The sequence below is a fragment of the Euprymna scolopes genome, chromosome 8, assembly GCF_053919585.1.
Source record: "Euprymna scolopes isolate OS-2025 chromosome 8, ASM5391958v1, whole genome shotgun sequence".
Lineage (NCBI taxonomy): Eukaryota > Metazoa > Mollusca > Cephalopoda > Sepiida > Sepiolidae > Euprymna > Euprymna scolopes.
The window spans coordinates 63,745,571-63,765,570 of NC_136489.1; positions in this window are offsets into that span (position 1 = coordinate 63,745,571).

A 20,000-nucleotide genomic window follows, 5' to 3' on the forward strand; every position below is an offset into this window, starting at 1 on the left:
TATAAGTTTAAAGTTTTCGCGTTTTTATTAGATAAATGTATAAATAAAAAAAAATAATGATAAAACAATATTAAAATTATTACTAATAATAATAGTCATAGTAATAATAAACATAATAGTAATAATAATAATAATAATAATAATAATAATAATAATAATAATAATAATAAAAACAGAATAAAATTAATATTTATTATCTTTTTAATATTACATATTTATCCATAAGAGGGGATTAAATAAATTAAATAGGGCCAATAATTATAAATAAAAATCTACTAATATTTATGTATATAAAAAGAATACAATGCATATATGTATATATACACATACACACATACATATATATATATACACATACTCACACACACATATATATATATATATACATGTACATAAGTAAAGGTGTAACTATACTATTAAGTTGAAAGTTTAAGCTATTTAAGTATAGATATAAAGCCATATTAAATCACAGATTTATACATTCAAGACCAGATTACTAATAACACAGATACAAGTACACTTACCTATAAATATATAAATATATTCAGGCAAAAGAAGTAATTAAATCAACGAAATACTCAAAAGTAGCGACACACAAGTAGATAGTACCCAAATTAAAAATAATAAAATACTTACCTACCAAAACATTTTTTTGTATTTTTACCCCCCCCCCCCGCAGTTTTGATTTACCCAAAACAACACGCAGGTCTAAACACCCGGGCAACGCCGGGTACCCCTCGCCAGTACATATAAATATATAAATACATATATAGTTATATATATATATATATATATATATATATATACATATTTATAGTTATATATATATATTTATTTATATATATAGATATATATAGTTATGTACAGTTATATATATATATATAGTTATGTACAGTTATATATATATATAGTTATGTATAGTTATATATATGTAGTTATATATATAGTTATATATATAGTTATATATATATATAGTTATACATATATAGTTATGTATATATATAGTTTTATATATAGTTATATATATATAGTTATATATATATAGTTATATATATACATACTTCAAAATTGTTTTTATTTAACAATCAGTTGTTATGGAAACGTGATATTGTAAAGTTTACAAAATACTACTGGCGGTAATATTCTATAAGTTATCCCATCTAAACAAGAATTGCTCGATATGCAAGATAGAGCAAATATGTACGTGTGTAGGTGTATATATACATATATATGTATATATATATATATATATATATATATATATATATATATATATATATATATATATATGTATTCATGTGTTTATATGTAACTTTTTTGTGTATTTGAATGCATGTGTAGAAAATTTTCCCAGTTTAATATTATTAAATAGCATAATGCTATGGATATTACTGATTTTAAACGCTTCTGAGTAAGGTATTATTATTACTTTTGTTTTAGCTTATTTTGCATTGAACTATTACCTTAAGGATCATAAAATAAAGATAAATCGTTCCTTTAATAATCTAAGAATTGGTTTCACAATTAGCTCATGAACATTAGTATATTCTAAACCTTATGTCAATCATCATTTTCAAGGGAAATATAGATACGTATAAAATTAATAATAATTAGCACCTCATGGGCAATAATTATAACTTGAGTTGACTGAACAAATACAATTTAAACTGACAAAGGGATTTGAGATGAAACTAGGATAAATCTTGAAAAAACAAATCATCCCATTTACGTATTGGGCTCATCCTTTTATTTTATTTTTATTCTTATCTCTATTTTCTTCTTCTTCCCCTCTTTCCTTCCCGAACCAAGTCTCTATATCCAGTACACGACCTGACCTCAATTAAGCGACCGGTCAAACTTTATGGTTCTTTGAATTCTATTTAAAGAGATATCTATTCTGCTGTGTATATATATGTATATATGTTTATGTGTGTATATGTATATATATATATATGTATATATACATGTATATATATGTGTATATGTATATATATATATATATGTGTGTGTATGGGTGTATATGTATATTGTGTGTATGGTTTTGTTTGTATATGTGTGTTCATGTGTATATAGGGGTGGATATGCACATATGTTTCATCCCACTTCCTACCACTCACCACTACCTACCTCGCCCCACTAAAAATAATATAGACTTCTAATGGAAAGGATTCCGCTACACTTTGAATTATTATCGCTGGACCAACAAACAAATTTATAGAAGCACTTGTCCGATTCGGATATCTACACAGCTATGGGGATTACCCAGTATATAAATTGGATCTTATTACCAAACGGATGTAAAGAACGCATAACATGGATTTTACCAAGCAAGCTGGATCTAAAAAAACTTTCTCATCCTTTTTCTGCAAATCCTCCTGCTACAGGACTTCTGATGAATTTATTATTTTGACTTTGACTTTCCTTGTCTCACTGACTTTAGCAAATAGGGTGCATACCTTTATAATATTTGCTAATATTTTCTCTCCTCTGATGAGTTGGTAGAGATCTAAACCCTATAGGTTAAGGAGATTACTTTTCTAAAGTATTCTTTGTCTTGCTTAGAATAATAAAAATTCTTTGATATGAAACTCAACCACTTCATTTAATTTCGATGACAGTTTTTGAAATTCATTGAATCACAATTTAATATATATATATATATATGTATATATATACATGTATATATATATATATATATATATATATATATATATATATATATATATATATATATATATAAGTTTGGTGGTTAAATTTTGAATTCTGGAAAAACAACATATAGACACATATATTCGAATTAAGGATTTGTTACTTCTTCCGATAATGGACTGCCCAGGTTGTATCAAATTCTCTCTTCCCATAATTATCTCCATATAATTATCAACAACCACTCAAAAATTATTTTTAATATTTGTGCTGAAAAGTAAAATAAGTGTCTATTCACAGCTGAACATTTTGCTAACCGCGTTTCATTTCTTCTGATGATATGTGCCATTATTGAAAATCCATGGATTAAAGAAATTAACATAACCCCTTCTATATATTCTTTTTGTCAAACAATAAATTCTTAATTCGAATATATACGTCTATATGTTTTTTTCAAGAATTTAAAATTTAACCAACAAACTTATATATTGCTCTATTCTTAAATATTGAGCCTTTCCTTTTTGGCTAGGATCACCTTGAAATATATATATATATATATATATATATATATATATTAATATACAACTCCCTGAGAGTTCCTACTTCTATAACATCATTTTTGTTTTTCATGGTATAAAGATATCCAATGTTATTATTCCATTTAATTTGTTCCAGTTATTCACTTTGACTGTAGAAAACCTGTTTATATCGTGGAACTATTTTCCTAGGAATTATGCAAATTAATGTTTATACACTCCCTATATGAGGATTATATTTGGTTACTATTATTTGTACTGCTAATATATTTATTGTTAATCTTTACCGTATTACATCTACTGTCTTAAAATCGCCAAATATATTTTTCTTTTTTATATTTATACTAGCGAGGGATCCCGGCGTTTCCAGAGTGTTTGGGTTGGTGCAAAAAAATGAAGTGGTTTCAGGCGGGCACGAACCCGTACGCGAAGGAGAGAAAGTACGTGATGTTGAAAGAAGTGAGTATGTAATTAATTAAAGAATAATAGTATTTGTCACGTACGCGTAGAAATGAACGTTGCGTTCAAATCTGGCCGCAAAGTATCCCGCTTTCTGCCGTTTTATGTATTTGTTTCCCCGACGAAAACAAATTAGACAAAAGGTCTTTTTAATGTTGGGGAAAAGCAGCTCTCCACATAAAGTTGGCATTCTGGCAGTTACGAAATAATTAGTAACTGTCTCATTCTGAAGTGTTTCCTTACGTGTAAAACGGTCCAATTACAGGACAGATACTAGCTGGGAGTTGGCGCCAGCGTCTGATTAGTTTCGCTTTATTTATACGAAACAAGACAAACAGCACTCGAAACGAGTGAATGTTTTAAAACTCGATCAAGAGAAAGGTAGAGACGAAGTCCGTTTGTCGAATTTGAAATATTTCGTTCTAGCAAGAATAAGAAAACTTCTCCCTCGAATCCAACCAACGCGAGAACCCCGATAAAAAGCTTTCGTGGGCATACACAAATCAGTTAATCGAAAAGAGGGGAAGGGCTATCGAAAATATCTGCGAAAAAAGCGACGCCTCCATGTAGAAATGTGGTCAGTTAAAGGTGAAGTAATTAATGTTTTTAGCAAATTTTTGGATATTTGTCCTCCGAATAGTCGCGCTTTAAAACGCTACCAATCTCGTGAAAATCCGTTGCCTCTGTCGAAGGTTTTAGGCAGACATACAAACATACATTTAAACAACCATTAATTATACGCGAGCTTACTGTGTATTGGTCTCAAATGTATTTTACATGTAGGTGACTAAGTATTATATAATATATATATATATATATATATATATATATATATACATATATATATATATATATATAAAGGAACAAACTGTATTATATGTCCATCAACGTTTCGTTTTTATTTTGAGACTTCCTCTCGAAATAAAGACGAAACGTTGATGAACACATAATACGGTTTTTTCCCTTTTTATTTCTATTTTGTTGGAATACTATTTCCATTATTTTCATCATATATATATATATATATATATATATATATATATATATATATATATATATATATATATATATATATGACTTGTATACTAACGCAAATTAGGCTTGGTTACTTATATTTATGCCATAGGTAGTGGGCAGCAAGCAAATACCCACTCATTTATTTCGAAAATCAAAATTTGTTTTCTCCTTAAAACTTTTCCAAATTTAAATCTTTATAGATTTAATAATCCAGTACTATTGAACCATATACTGTGCTTGTTTTATTGTGCTATATAAGCTGTATCATTTTCCTCTAGTTAATCTTATAACTTTTGACTTACATTAAACATTCAGACAAATAAAAATAGAGAACTGCACAGGTTTTAAAAGCGAGATATTACTCGTTACATGCGAAGTATGAAAATTGTTACGCCGTGGGATATTAGATCATAATATTTATTTTAAACAATTATAAAATATGTTTTACAATAGCCAAGCCACGAAATACTTAAATATGCTATTCGTCTGATTGAATATATTCGAAGGAAGAACTCGTTGATTAAAACATTTAGAACATAATAACACTTACTCGTACAATAACGGTTAGAAATACTCAGGGAGGGAACAAATGATTGAAAGACCAGGAATATCGAAAGCCATGGAATAACACATGAATTTTAATGTTTAGCAAACATTAAATTTTATCTTAGGCGACTAAACAGAAAAAAAATGAGAGGCCGCTTTTTATTGAGACCTGTATGATCGAAACGTAAGGGCGAAAAAACAAACCTACAAACAAACAAAAACTTAGCTAAATCTAAATAGATAAAGAAAAGTAGGGATCGCCAGCAAACGTACCAGAAATGTTTTCAGGTATCTGTTATGAAGAAAAGAAAGGTGAATCTTCAATCATGTAAAAACAATGTTACACAGCATCAAAAAACTGTAAATTCTCACATTTGCTCTGTCGTAACTTGTAACTGCGTAAGGTGTCCGACTAAGTTTTACCTTATGGTACACTGCTGTAAAACTTTTGCAACAAGTACTAGTCCAGCTACAACTGTTCAAAATTTGCATCATCCTTCTATATATGCCTAAAACCACTATTTTATTAGCAGAGTTTGTATCCTAGAACTGCGCGCCCCTGGGAAACAATATGCCAATGTTACTTCCTTACTGGCTATAACATAGTTATTTTCACGTATAATGAAATTAAGTTTTGATTGAACGGTTCTATTATAATGCCACCCTAAACAACTTCCGTTATTACTAATTATCACGAAATTATCTGTCTACATAACACGCATTACCTTTTACACCATGATAGTCTCAGTGTCAGGATAATCAGTAAAAACCACGTAATCTTTCTCTCTCTCTCTCCCCCTCTCTCTCTCTCTCTCTCTATATATATATATATATATATATATATATATATATATATATATATAATTTTTAAAATGTAATTATCCACTGACACGTGTTTCGTCGTTTACGACTCATCAGAGTGGCTGTACCTAGCGAGATTCAAAATCGGTACCCAACGGTAATGAGCCTAAACCCTTACCCTGGACCATATCGCCAGCTGTCTGGATATATCGCGATTTACTTAGATGTTGTTTTATTTTGGTTTTAGCGATATGTTTTGAATGAATTCAATCATTTACGAAAGTGCATTTTTACCTAAATGCGAGTTGGGAATAATTTTCCCTTTAACCAATTTGGTACCCCCAAATGGGGAGCGGTATATATATTATTTTTAAAATGTAATTATAAACTGACACGTGTTTCGTCGTCTGCGACTCATCGGAGTGGCTGTACCTAGCGAGATTCGAAATCGGAGACCCAACGGTAATGAACCTAAACCCTTACACACATATATATATATATATATATATATATATATATATATATATATATATATTATATATATACTATATATATACTATATATATACTATATATATACTATATATATATACTATATATACTATATACTGCATATATATACTATATATACTATATTTATATATATATATATATACTATATACTGTATTTATATATATACTATATATACTATATTTATATATATATACTATATATATACTATATATAAATATATACTATATTATATATACTATATATGCTATATTATATATATACTATATATATATACTATATATAAATATATACTATATTTATATATACACTATATATACTATATATATACAAATACATACTATATACACTATAAATATATATACAGACTATATATACTATATATACACTATATATATGCTATATATATACTATATATATATACTATAAATATATATATATATACTATATATGTACACTATATATGTATGTATATATATATATATGTATATATATATATATATATATATATATATATATATGATGAAAATAATGGAAATATTATTCCGACAAAATAGAGAAAATAAAAAGGAACAAACCGTATTGTGTGTTCATCAACGTCTCGTCTTTATTTCGAGACTTCCTCTGGATGAATGAGATTAAGAAACCAAAAAATATACCAGTAAAAAATATTTGAAAATGTTTCACGTGCACAGTGTGACGCAGTTCTATTTCAGAGAAACGGAAAATTGATATTGGAAAATCAAAAAGGAGGGGGGCTGATGCTGTTAAAGAGAAGGAAATTTAAGTGACGTCATATAGTCGATGGAAGGTTCGACTGAGTTTAATAAAGTTTCCATAAAGTTTACCTATTAAACAGAAAACAATAAGTCATTACCTTTTCTTGACATACTTATAATAAAATCCAATAATAAACTATCCTTCAAAGTTCACCGCAAAACTACACACAAAAACGATTACATACATTTCTATTCACACCATAACAATAAAATAAAAACAGGGATGATAATTGGTTTCTTCTTACGCGCTTTCAGAATTTGCAGTCCTGAATATCTGGACGAAGAATTCAAATACCTTACACACATTTTGAAAACCTTGCAATATACGACATATTTCATATTGAATGCTAAGAGAAAGGCCACACAAATATTTTCCTGAATAAATAATAATAAAAAATCATACACACCAGACCTTTCTCTCATAAACAGACATCTTCTTTTACCTACACACACCAATAATACAATAATCTATAACACACTAAATAAACTAAAAATTCCTATCGTACAAACCATATCACTAACCATAAGGCATATATTAAAAACCACGAAACATCTCTATAACAAACCAGTTTCCGATGGAGGTATATATACTATTCCTTGCCATAATTGCCATCATAAATACGTTGGTGAAACTCAGCGTAAATTTGAAAAAAGGCTCAATGAACACAAAAGATATATAAAAAATAGCAATTCTCTAAGTGCATTATTCTCTCATTCATTGCAACATAACCACACCTTTGACTTTAAACAAGCAAAAGTAGTTAAATTTATTTCAAATTAACCGAGCCGGAGACTTCTTGAATCTGCGCTTATCGCAATTTCAAGCACTATTAAACAACGTGGAGGTTTCTATAACATAGCGCCATTAATAAGTAAACTGTTATTAAAAGAACATTATTTAACTGTGGACACAGGTTAACTTTCTCACACCATTCAAACACCCCCTGTAATAATTAACACATAATATCAATAAATAAATTACATAAAAAAACACTCATTTCATTTCTGTTACAAACTTATATTTGAATTTCAACAAATATATCTTTTTCCCAATAAGAATATAAACTTGCGTTCATAGTTTTAAAATTAAATTAATGACTATATGACGTCACTTAAATTTCCTTCTCTTTAACAGCGCTAGCCCCCCCTCCTTTTTGAATTTCCAATATCAATTTTCCGTTTCTGCGTCACACTGTGCACGTGAAACATTTTCAAATATTTTGTACTGGTATATTTTTTGGTTTCTTAATCTCATTCATCCAGAGGAAGTCTCGAAATAAAGACGAAACGTTGATGAACACATAATACGGTTTGTTCCTTTTTATTTTCTCTCTCTCTCTCTCTCTCTCTCTCTATATATATATATATATATATATATATATATATATATATACGAGCAAACAGTTAAGAAAACATGCTAAAAACACTTTGAAATGAGTTAAAAACATATATAATCTTAAAAGGAAACACTAGATTAGTGGATAGTCCTTAATCCGCGGAGTTCTGAAGAAATACTTTCCTTCTCATCAGAGGGTAGGAATAAGCAGAATGTGGGATCGGATTTTGCATGCAAAAGTATTTGATGAAACAACATGTAAGTCAAAGATATTACTTGAAAAGAAAAAAAAAGTGAAGCAGAGGGAATATGATGAAGAAAAAGGTGATTACACATGAATGGATAATCTGGTGGAAGATAAATAATCCAGTGACGGTAAAATCCAAATATATATATATATATATGTATATATATATATATATATATATACATACATATATATATATATATATATATATATATATATATATAAGGTGAATTTTGATCTAGTTTCCACCTTTACATTTCCCCTTTAAATGGCGATTTTTATAGATTATTGGCTAAGCTGAAAATGAATATCCCATTTTGATATTCTGCAAATAAGTAGTTTTTCGAATACTAAGCAATGCCATTTCTTATTTCATTGATGGAGGCCATCTTTTTACAGCGCAAACGCACTAACCCGAGAAATTACATTCAAGCGCCCGTGCCGAATGGCCACCAGCAATATCATAAAAATAAACATTGCTTAATATGCAGAAATCTACTGATTTGCGGAAATTTTTACTGTAATATTCGTTTCAGCATTCACGAAAACCTATAAAATTTGTCATTGTAAAAGAAAAAAAAAGGTTGAAAACTGGAGAAAAACTTACCAAACGTTTCATAGAACTTTATTAGCTACTCAGTTCAATAAAGCTAAACATAAGATGGTAGGTGAAAAAGAATCTCTATTGCATTTCTAAATCCAATATTTCTCATTAGAATATGAGGAAAAAGTGCCATTTAAAACTATATGTATACGGAAAGATGAAAACGGCTTCATAACAATTAGGTTTGACAGGAAATATAAATTTAAAAAATAAGGTGACTATAACTATTAAAGAGGATAGGAATGATAGGCGGAAAGTGTTGGTAAGGGAGGGAATAAAACAACGGGAAATAAAGAAAAGATGAAAGAGAGGAGTAAAAAAGAAACAATAGAATGCGAAGAGAAAAGGTTTAAATAAAAAACAAAGTAGAATATGGATTGAAATGTTTAAACAAAAAATAGTCAAACTAAAGTCATTTAAATGTAATTCGTGGGTGACCACAATGTGCCATTAGATGGTGAATCGAAAATAAACTACAATTCGATCACCTTCCGGTAAAGTAATCCTTATTAGAAATTCGGGTTGGAAGACATTAGTTCAATCATAATGAGTTCGGAATTAACTTCCAATGCAAGAAACCTTAGATAAGGTAACGCTCAATCGAACCCCATGGGCCACTGAATGATTAGGAAGCGCTCCCATGATTGACTGCAGTGTAAAATCCCAAGGTATAATTCTCCCCGGGTATATTTCACATGTCGACAATTATATATATATATATATATATATATATATATATATATATATATATATATATATATGCATATATATATATATGCATATATATATACATATATATATATTCATATATATATACATATATATACATATATATACATATACGGGTATATTTCACATGTCGAGAATTATATATATATATATGCATATATATATACATATATATATATTCATATATATATACATATATATACATATATATATATATATTCATATATATACATATATATATTCATATATATATATGCATATATATATACATATATATATATTCATATATATACATATATATACATATATATATACATATATATATATATATATATATATATATAGTAATTTATTAAATATATATGGCCATTAAGCTACACTGAATGTACCGCGTTTCATCCACTCTATGATTCTTCAGGCTTATGACATTTTATATATATATATATATATATATATATATATATATATATATATATATATATAAACATTACTAGTTTGTGCGAACGAGGGAACAGAGTCTCAAATATGTTTCGAAATTCAATCACAAAAATTAAAATGTTATTTAAAAGAGAGAGAGAGAGAGAGAGAGAGAGAGAGAGAGAGAGAGAGAGAGAGAGAGAGAATTGAAAATAAAAAAAATCGAATAATGGAAATGTTGCACACCATTCTAAGTCAAGGAATATGTATTTACGTATTAATTTATGAATCGTTGCAGATGACGTGGAAAGATATTAAATATTTGTTTCAATCATGAATAAAACCCCCATCAGAAAGGCTCAGGTTTGAATCGACCAATGTTTTATTTAAATAAGTTAAATATTTCAAGATTAATTATTAAAATCCTTTTTATGCGAAAAAAGAATATAATGCATGGGATTTTATGATAGGCGTCTGAAATCCTCATGCATGCACTTTATTAATTTCCTACCAGTAATCATAGAATAAATACAGTGCGATTCTCTGTGCGCCGCCCATTATCTTGAACTAAAAAATCAAAACTGTTTTAATTTTTACATTTTATCAATTAGTAACACAGAAGTATACTAATATTTTTTAAGTAAAATATATTTGTAAGGTACATGTCTGTTGCATAACAGCAATTTATAGAATATACTTTAAACATGTTTGGCGTTTTCCTTACTATTTATATCTAAAAAGTTGCGTTATTGAAACTTTACATTGACTAGACAGAAGGCTTAGTAGACATAAGAGATATAAAAAACAAAAATAACGTGGATGCATTATTCTCTCATTCATTGAAACACGGTCATTCATTAACTTCAAACAAGATAAACTCATTACATTCTTAGATGAATATCAATGGATAACTTTTGTATGAACACGTATTGCAAACTCAAACTCTATTAACTACTGTATACGATATGAAATTAGTCTCTTTTAAACAGTAAACTTATGTTAAAGGAACATAACTTAATTTTAGTAATATCACTTATTTATACTACTGTAAAAATACCAATAATAATTATTATATAATACACCAAATGATAAAAAGCTAACAATTTATTTCACTTCAATTACACGTTCAACATTTGAATTATAACGCTTATATCACTTCCAAAAATTAAAAAAAAGCACCATATTCTTTTAAAATCTCTAACGGCCATATAACGTCGAAAATCTCAATCATTTTCAATGCTATATAAACTTCAAATTCTTACGCTTTTTTTCGTTCTTACATAGAACATACATTTTTTTTTACATCAAATCACTACGAATATATCTTTAAATACCGTACTCGTATTTTATTTTTTATTATTATTCATCACGAAGAAGTTTCGCAATAAAGTCGAAACTTTGATGAACACACAATTGAGTTTGTTACTTCCTATCTCTCTATTACTTCGAAATTTTATTTCATATATACTAGCACTTCAGCCAGGTGTTTCCCGGGTGTTTAAAGGTGTGTGTTGAGCAAACAAAAAAGTTGTAGTGGGAAGGCAGGCTCCAATCCGTACCGCGAAGGCGGAAAAGAACGGGGGGAAAACTGACGTCTTTCCTGTTACGACTACGGGCAAACCGGAAGTGGCGTTAGTGTAAATTAAGGCTAGACAATGAAATAGAGGGGATGACTTTCGAAAATATTTGTTAAAAAAGCGACCACTCCCTGTAGAAAAGTGTCCAGTTGAGGGTGAAGAAATTAATGTTTTTAGCAAATTTTTCGGTATTCGTCGTCTGCAGGGAAAAGCTTCAAAACGATACTGATATTGATAAAATCCGTCGCCCCTGTCGAAACTTTTAGGCAAACATGCAAATATACATGCATATATCTATATATTGGTAGCTCAAATTTTCGACGCAAACCGATTAAAAAGCTTGCCCTATCTCTGAATACGCTTTATGTGAAATTTCAAATATTTTGATCGGAAATTGTCTGAGTAATTTAGTAGAGACCGAAGATGTTAATTTTTAAAAATTTTACCCCTATTCTGTCCCCTTAACATTTATTGTTTTGGGCTCAAATCAAGTTATTAAGTTGGATCCATGTCCAAGTAACCTATATCTAACATTTTAATTGTTTATACCCAAAATTGTCGAGGGAGTTTGGTAGAGTTCTCGAAGGCGAAATCGTTGAACTTTGACCCTTTAACAGCCAAATTTCTGGCCGAAAACGGATTAGAAATATTTTCCCCAAACGTAATAGCATGTATATTCAATTTCGAGTCTGTAGACTGAAAATTGACAGAGTTATTGCGTAGGGAAATATGCACAGAGGGACAGACAGACAGACAGGAAGACATATACTTTAACTTATATATATATATATATATATATATATATATATATATATATATATATAGTCTCAATAAAATAAGAAAATGAGAATATAAAACTATATACTGATGTATACAGATTTATTCATGTATGCAATAAGGATGATAAATCAATTAAGGATATAAGATAATAAGAACTTATTATCTCCTCCATATGTATACAAATATAACAAATACAAACCTTGTATATCGCTGTTCTAACGTTTCCTTTTGCACATTGCCTGTATGCAATGTATCCAAAATGTATCTGCTTCAGTTGCACAATTCGTCTAACCTCATAAGTTAATGAGGCTATTATGTTTAGTGGAAAGGATACATTGATTTACTGAACTATATACACTGAGTTTTACACATCCCCATGTCTCGTCACAGGATCGGAGAATGTTGACCTACTAACATGAAATGTTGAAGACATTGCTCTGTCTCGCTCACATTTGTATAATTTATAAGAATTTGCCATTGTAAAAAGTAAATAGCAATATTCTACATTCTTTACCTTACACATTTTTTTATTGCTTCCACCTCATATACAAATTTTAATATAGCATATGATACTCACTACCAACAATGTATCTCGCATATGCGTTTTTTTTTAAATATCGTTATCATTGCCACCATATTTACAAGTTCAATAATGCACCAGAGCACGATATTGAAGGAAGAGTATGTGTGTATTATATATATTATTTATATTTATTCTTCGTTTATATTATTTTAGACAAAATATATTAATCGGTATACGGTATTTCAAACATTTAAACAGGAAACAAAGATCGATATTATATGTATAATCGCTGCATACAATCTACAACTTTACGTTTTATCATTTAATTCTAATAGAAAAATGCTTACGAGTCAAGCGGTACAAACAAGAATAATAGCAGAAAAAATAATTGTCTTCAAAATATGTTTGACCTACGATAAGTCTATATACATCTCCAAGCGTATGGGTAAAACTAATTGAACCCATACGAACAGCATGCATAAGATATATTATACCGGTGAAATTATCAGAACACGCAATTCTTCTTTTTCCTTCTTACGACTTATGAAGAATAAGAATAAGAGTAAGAATAACACCCCCCCACACACACACACACGAAACACTAGCTCAAAACCTGAGAAAATGTATAGAGGTAAAAAACGTGCCACATTAGAAAACGGAACCGCCCCAGCATCTATAAGCCGATCACGTGCTTACCCAATATGTGGAAAATATTAACAGCACAATGGAGGGAACAAATCTACCATTCCCTACATAATCGTCAACTTCTTCCCGAAGAACAAAAAGGATGCCAAAAAGGTAAAAGAGGAACACACGATCTGCTATATATAGAACAAAAACCCCCAAAGGAGATAAAAAAGAGAAAGAATCTCGACATGGCGTGAATTGATGACAAAAACACGCAAGATACGATACAAAAGACGGATCTATCTATCTATACTCCAATAAATCTGTTTCTCGTGTGTGTGTATTGATATTCATATTAAAAAAAACAACTCTTTTCTATTTATTTAAAAAGAATATACAATGTTGTTATATATCGGTTGTAGAATTGCATTCACTAGCAAAAGATCTAGCTAATTTGCGTATTCTTTTAAACATTCATTTTAATTAATTCCTTATTAGTTTTTTCGGTTTTCTTATGGAATGATCATCTTTAGTCAACTATTATGTGTAATTATATTCACGCAGATATTCTACATGATTTATACTTGCGTAAAAAGTGTGCAGTAAACACAAAATTGTTTCCATATATTTTTTTATACGCATATATTTTTGTTTTTCCCTCTATCTATCTATCTATCTATCTATCTATCTATCTATCTATCTATCTATTAAATTGAACGTGTCTGTGTATCTGTGTGTCTGTGTGTCTGTGTACATTTCCCTACGCAATAACTCTGTCAATTTTTAGTCTACATACTCGAAATTTGACATAAAGGGTACTGAGATTTGGGAAAACTGATGTGATCGCTTTTTGGCCAGAAATTTGGCGATTATGGTGTCAAAGTTCAACGATTTTGACCGTTCAGAACTTTACCAAACTCCTCCGACAATTTTGGGTCTACTCACTTGAAATTTTAGATATAGGTTCCTTGGACATGGATCCAACTTAATAACTTGATTTGAGCCCAAAACAATAAACTATAAAGGGTCATAATAGAGGTTAAAGTTAAAAGAAATGACCTGTGTGGTCTCTTCAAAATTACTCAGACAATTTATGGTCGTAATATTTGAAATTTTACATAAAGGGTATTCAGAGATAGGGCAAGCTTTTTCATCAGTTTGAGTCGAAAATTTTTAGTTACAAATATATAAATGTATGTATGTAAGTCTGTTTGCATGTCTGTCTTAAACCTTCAATAGAGGCAACGGATTTTACCAAGATCAGTATCGTTTTAAATTTCGACCTTTCATACGACAAATATCGAAATATTGGCTAAAAACATTAATATCTTCCCCTTCAACTAGGCACTTTTCTACAGGGGGGGGGCACTTTTTTCGCCGATATTTTTAAAGTTATCCTTTCCTTTAGATTGTCAAGCCTTAATTTAAAAAAAATGTCTCTTCCGGTTTTGCGGTGGTAGTAACAGCGTAAACTTTAGGTTTTACCCCGTTCTTTTCCTCATTTGCGGTACGGGTTCGAGCCGGCCTTCCTACTACCACTTTCTTTTGGGTTCAACATACATATCCAAACACCCGGGCAACGCCGGGCTGAAATGCTAGTATATCTATAAAAGTAAACGTGTGTGTGTCTGTGTACATTTCCCTACGCAATAACTTTGTCATTTTTTAGTCTACAGACTCGAAATTTAATATACAGGGTAAAGGGATTTGGGAAAATCGATGTCATCGGGTCTCGACCAGGAATTTTGCTGTTAAGGAGTGAAATTTCAACGATTTGACCTTTGACGACTCTACCAAACTCCTCCGACAATTTTAAGTCTAAACACTTGACATTTTAGATATAAGTTCCCTGGATATGGATCGAACTTAATAGCTATATTTGAGCCCAAAACAATAAATATCAAGGGGTCATAATAAGGGTCAAAGTTTAAAAAAAATACCATTTCTTTTTTTTTTTTTTTTGCTCAGCATACATCTCCAAACACCCGGGAAACGCAGGGCTGAAATGCAAGTATATCGATAAAAGTGAATGTGTGTGTATGGGTGTGTATCTTTCCATACGCACTAACTCTTTTCAATCTACAGACTCAAAATTTGATAAACAGGGTACTGAGATTTGGGAAAATCGAGCTGATCGGGTTTCAGCAAGAAATTTCCCTGTTAAGGGGTCAAAGTTCAACGATTTGATCTTCGAGAATTCTGTCAAACTCCTCCGACAATGTTGGGTCAAACACTTGAAATTTTAGATATTGGTTCCTTGGACATGGATCTAACTTAATAACTGGATTGAAGCCCAAAACAATACATTTTAATTAGTCATAATAGGTGTCAAAGTTAAAAAAATACCGTTTTTTTTTTTTTTTTTTGTTTTTTTGCTCAGCACACACCTCCGAGCAACCGGGCAACGCCGGTCACCCCTTGCTAGTTATCTATAAAAGTGAACGTGTCTGTGTGTGTGTATCTGTATGTGTGTGTGTGTCTGCTTGTGTGTCTGTGTACATTTCCCTACGCAATAATTCTGTCAATTTTTAGTCTACATACTCGAAATTTGATATACAGGGTACTGAGATTTGGTAAAATCGATGTGATTGGTTTTCGGATAGACATTCGGCTGTTAAGGGGTTAAAGTTCAACGATTTGACCTTTGAGGACTCTACCAAACTCCTCCGACAATTTAAGGTCTAAACACTTGAAATTTTAGATATAGGTTCCTTGGACATGGATCTCACTCAATAACTTGATTTGAGCTCATAACAATCAATGTTAAAGGGTCAAAATAGGTGTCAACGTTAAAAAAAATTGACGTTTTTTTTTGCTTAGCATACACCTACAAACACACGGGCAACGCCGGCCACCCATGCTAATAATAGAAAAAAGTGTAATAAAAACGTGGAGTTTGTAACTGAAAACTGATGGACAAGACATAACAAAAATTAAAATGCAAAAAACGCATCTTCCAGGGAGATTCACTGCCACTATTACTGTTCATCATAGCCATGATGCCCCTGAGCAAGATACTGAGAAAGTGCTAGGCTGGATACAATTTCTCTAAGCTGGAGGAAAAAAATGAACAATCTAGACGATGTTAAACTTTTCGCAAGGACCGAAAATGAACTAGAGACACTAATAAACACTACTAGGATCTTCAGTCAGGATATCAAAATGGAATTTGGTATGGATAAATGTGTACTACTTGTTAAAATAAAGGACACGTTGAGACGACAGAAGGCATGGGACTACCCAACCAAGCGGAGATGAGGACATTGGGGGAACAAAACGCCTATAAATACCCAGGAGTTCAGATTGCAAACAATATCAAAGCAACAGAAATGAAATTGGAAAATAATACCTCAGGAGAACAAGAAAACTTCTCGAAATTAAATTATGTAGCAGAAACCTAATAAAAAGTATAAATACATGGGCAGTATCATTAGTAATATACTCTGGACCGTAGCATAGCGTGAGACAGCTAGATCAGAATATCAGAAAACTCATGAGAATGCAGAACACACTACACCCGAAGGACGATGCTGACCGATTCTATCTGAAAGAGGAAAGAGGACAGAAGGGGTCTGGTCTGTATAGAAGACCGTGTGAATGACATAAAAAGGAACTAGAAAAATACCTAACGCAAAACACCGAAAAGATAATTATAGGAGTGAGAGACACCGACAAAAAAAAAAAAAAAACAACAAAACGGAAAACGGAGAGACAAAGGATAAAACAAGAAAAAGAAAATGGGAAGATAAACAACTCCACGTAGGATTCGTAAGGATGACAAAAGAGGAGAACAACGAAAACACTTGGGCATGGATGAGAAAAGGACAAGTAATCAGAGAAACTGAATCCCTAATAACAGCAGCACACGATAACTCGATAAAAATAAACCACATCAAAGCAAAGATCGACAAAACACAAGAAAACAGCAAACGCAGACTCTGTGAACAAAGAGACGAAACGATAAACCATAGATTTGAGTGAATGTATCAAACTAGCCCAAAGGGAATACAAGAACTAGCACGGCCAAGTTGAAGAGCAGTGCTGCATCTCGTACGCTCAGACAAATGATAAATACATAAGCCATGAATAGTAACTGGAAACAAAAATCACAAAATCCTATGGGACATGGACATGCAAATGTATAAAACCTATCCACGCATGAAGACCGGATATGTAATAAGAATATGCGATGGATAATAAATAAGAAAAGAAACGTCCTGTCAAATCGTAGATTTTGCTGGTCCAGCTTAACACAGGACAAATATCAAGAAAAAAAAGGAACGGAACAAATACACAGAGCTAGCCAAAGAACTTAAAGTAATATGGATGATAAAAAAATCAAGATAGTATTTACTAGGAGTCCTACGAACAATCCCGAAAAACTTTAAAAAGAGAATGGGAGAAATTGAAATCAGAGGAATGACTGGAAAGATACAAAGAATAACAATACTGAAAACAGCTGAAATATTAAGGCAGACCCTTGAATGCGGGGACTAATACACATGAGTAATATGCACCGACCAGACGAACTGCTGCGGAGTCAAAACACGAAGAAACGTTACATGGAATCAAGAACATTGAAGATGCATATCTATAAGATATCTATCCTTCCCAATCCTTTCCCATTACCCAATCAGCACCCCTTACAAGAGAATGATGCCAGAGAGTCGAGGAGGGTCAAGGAGAATTGCAAAACCTAGGAGAAAACACTGACCAGACCTCAGACAACTACGAGAACTGAGACCTTGGGAGGCTTACTGCAACTCAAATTCCAGTGGAGAATAATAGCCGCTGCCAGAGAGAGATCGATGGTGGGCGGCTGTTGCGATAATGCAAACTCATTTGCAAATGTAATCAGAAGATGTGGAGAGCACTGGAAAACTGAGAAGATTTATTGTTACTCAGATTCCAGAGAAAACCACAGGGTGTTTTCAAGGAGAGATCCTTTATGACCTGTGTGAAAGCTCCTTGTGAGGCAATAATAATAATAATAATAATAATAATAATAATAATAATAATAATAATAATAATAATAATAATAGTGCGAATACAACCAACCTTCGTTCATCCTTAGATTTACTAATGGATTTGAACGTGAGAAAAGTTATCATCATACAGAACATCTCATGATTTACAGGTTGATCTACTTTTTTGCACTAAATAAAATTACAAAAATTTCGACAATATCTATGAATGGACGCCTGTAGTAGATTAAGATTCTAATACATATGCAGTCTAACTTGAACCAAAGTTTATAGTTTAAAGTGAACAGAGAGTTACATGCCAAATAGAATAAAATTGTCAGTTTTTAAATAAACATTGTGTACTTTTACGTTAATTTATTTCGAGAGATATTTCCTTGTAATCATATATAGTAAACTAGCTGGACGCCTGTCGTTGCTCGGTCGTGAAATTAGTTTAAAGGTGAGATTTTAATTTATGTACATTGCATATGTATTATTATATAATCAATACTCTGTTAAATATTATATATTACGAGAAATAATTTTTCTAGTGCAATAATTCGAAAAAAAATAATAATGTCAGTTATCTAATCTCGTCTATATTTTCTTACAATATCCCCTCAGCAGATATTTGGACTTAACGATGGATGCCCTGGAATCTTCTGATAAACAGTTTGTTTTAAAATATGCCAACAAAGAAATGATTTCAGCTGATTTTAAATAATAATTCTTCTTTTATCGTAAATTGAATTCATTAATAAGAAAAACATCAAATAAAATGGTACGTTTCACCAGGGATGGAACAGGGGATCATTCGACCTGTAGTCTAATGCTATACCACTAACCTTCTACATGACAACAATGTTTTTTCTAAGAAGAAATAATTTGTTGAGATTTTATTA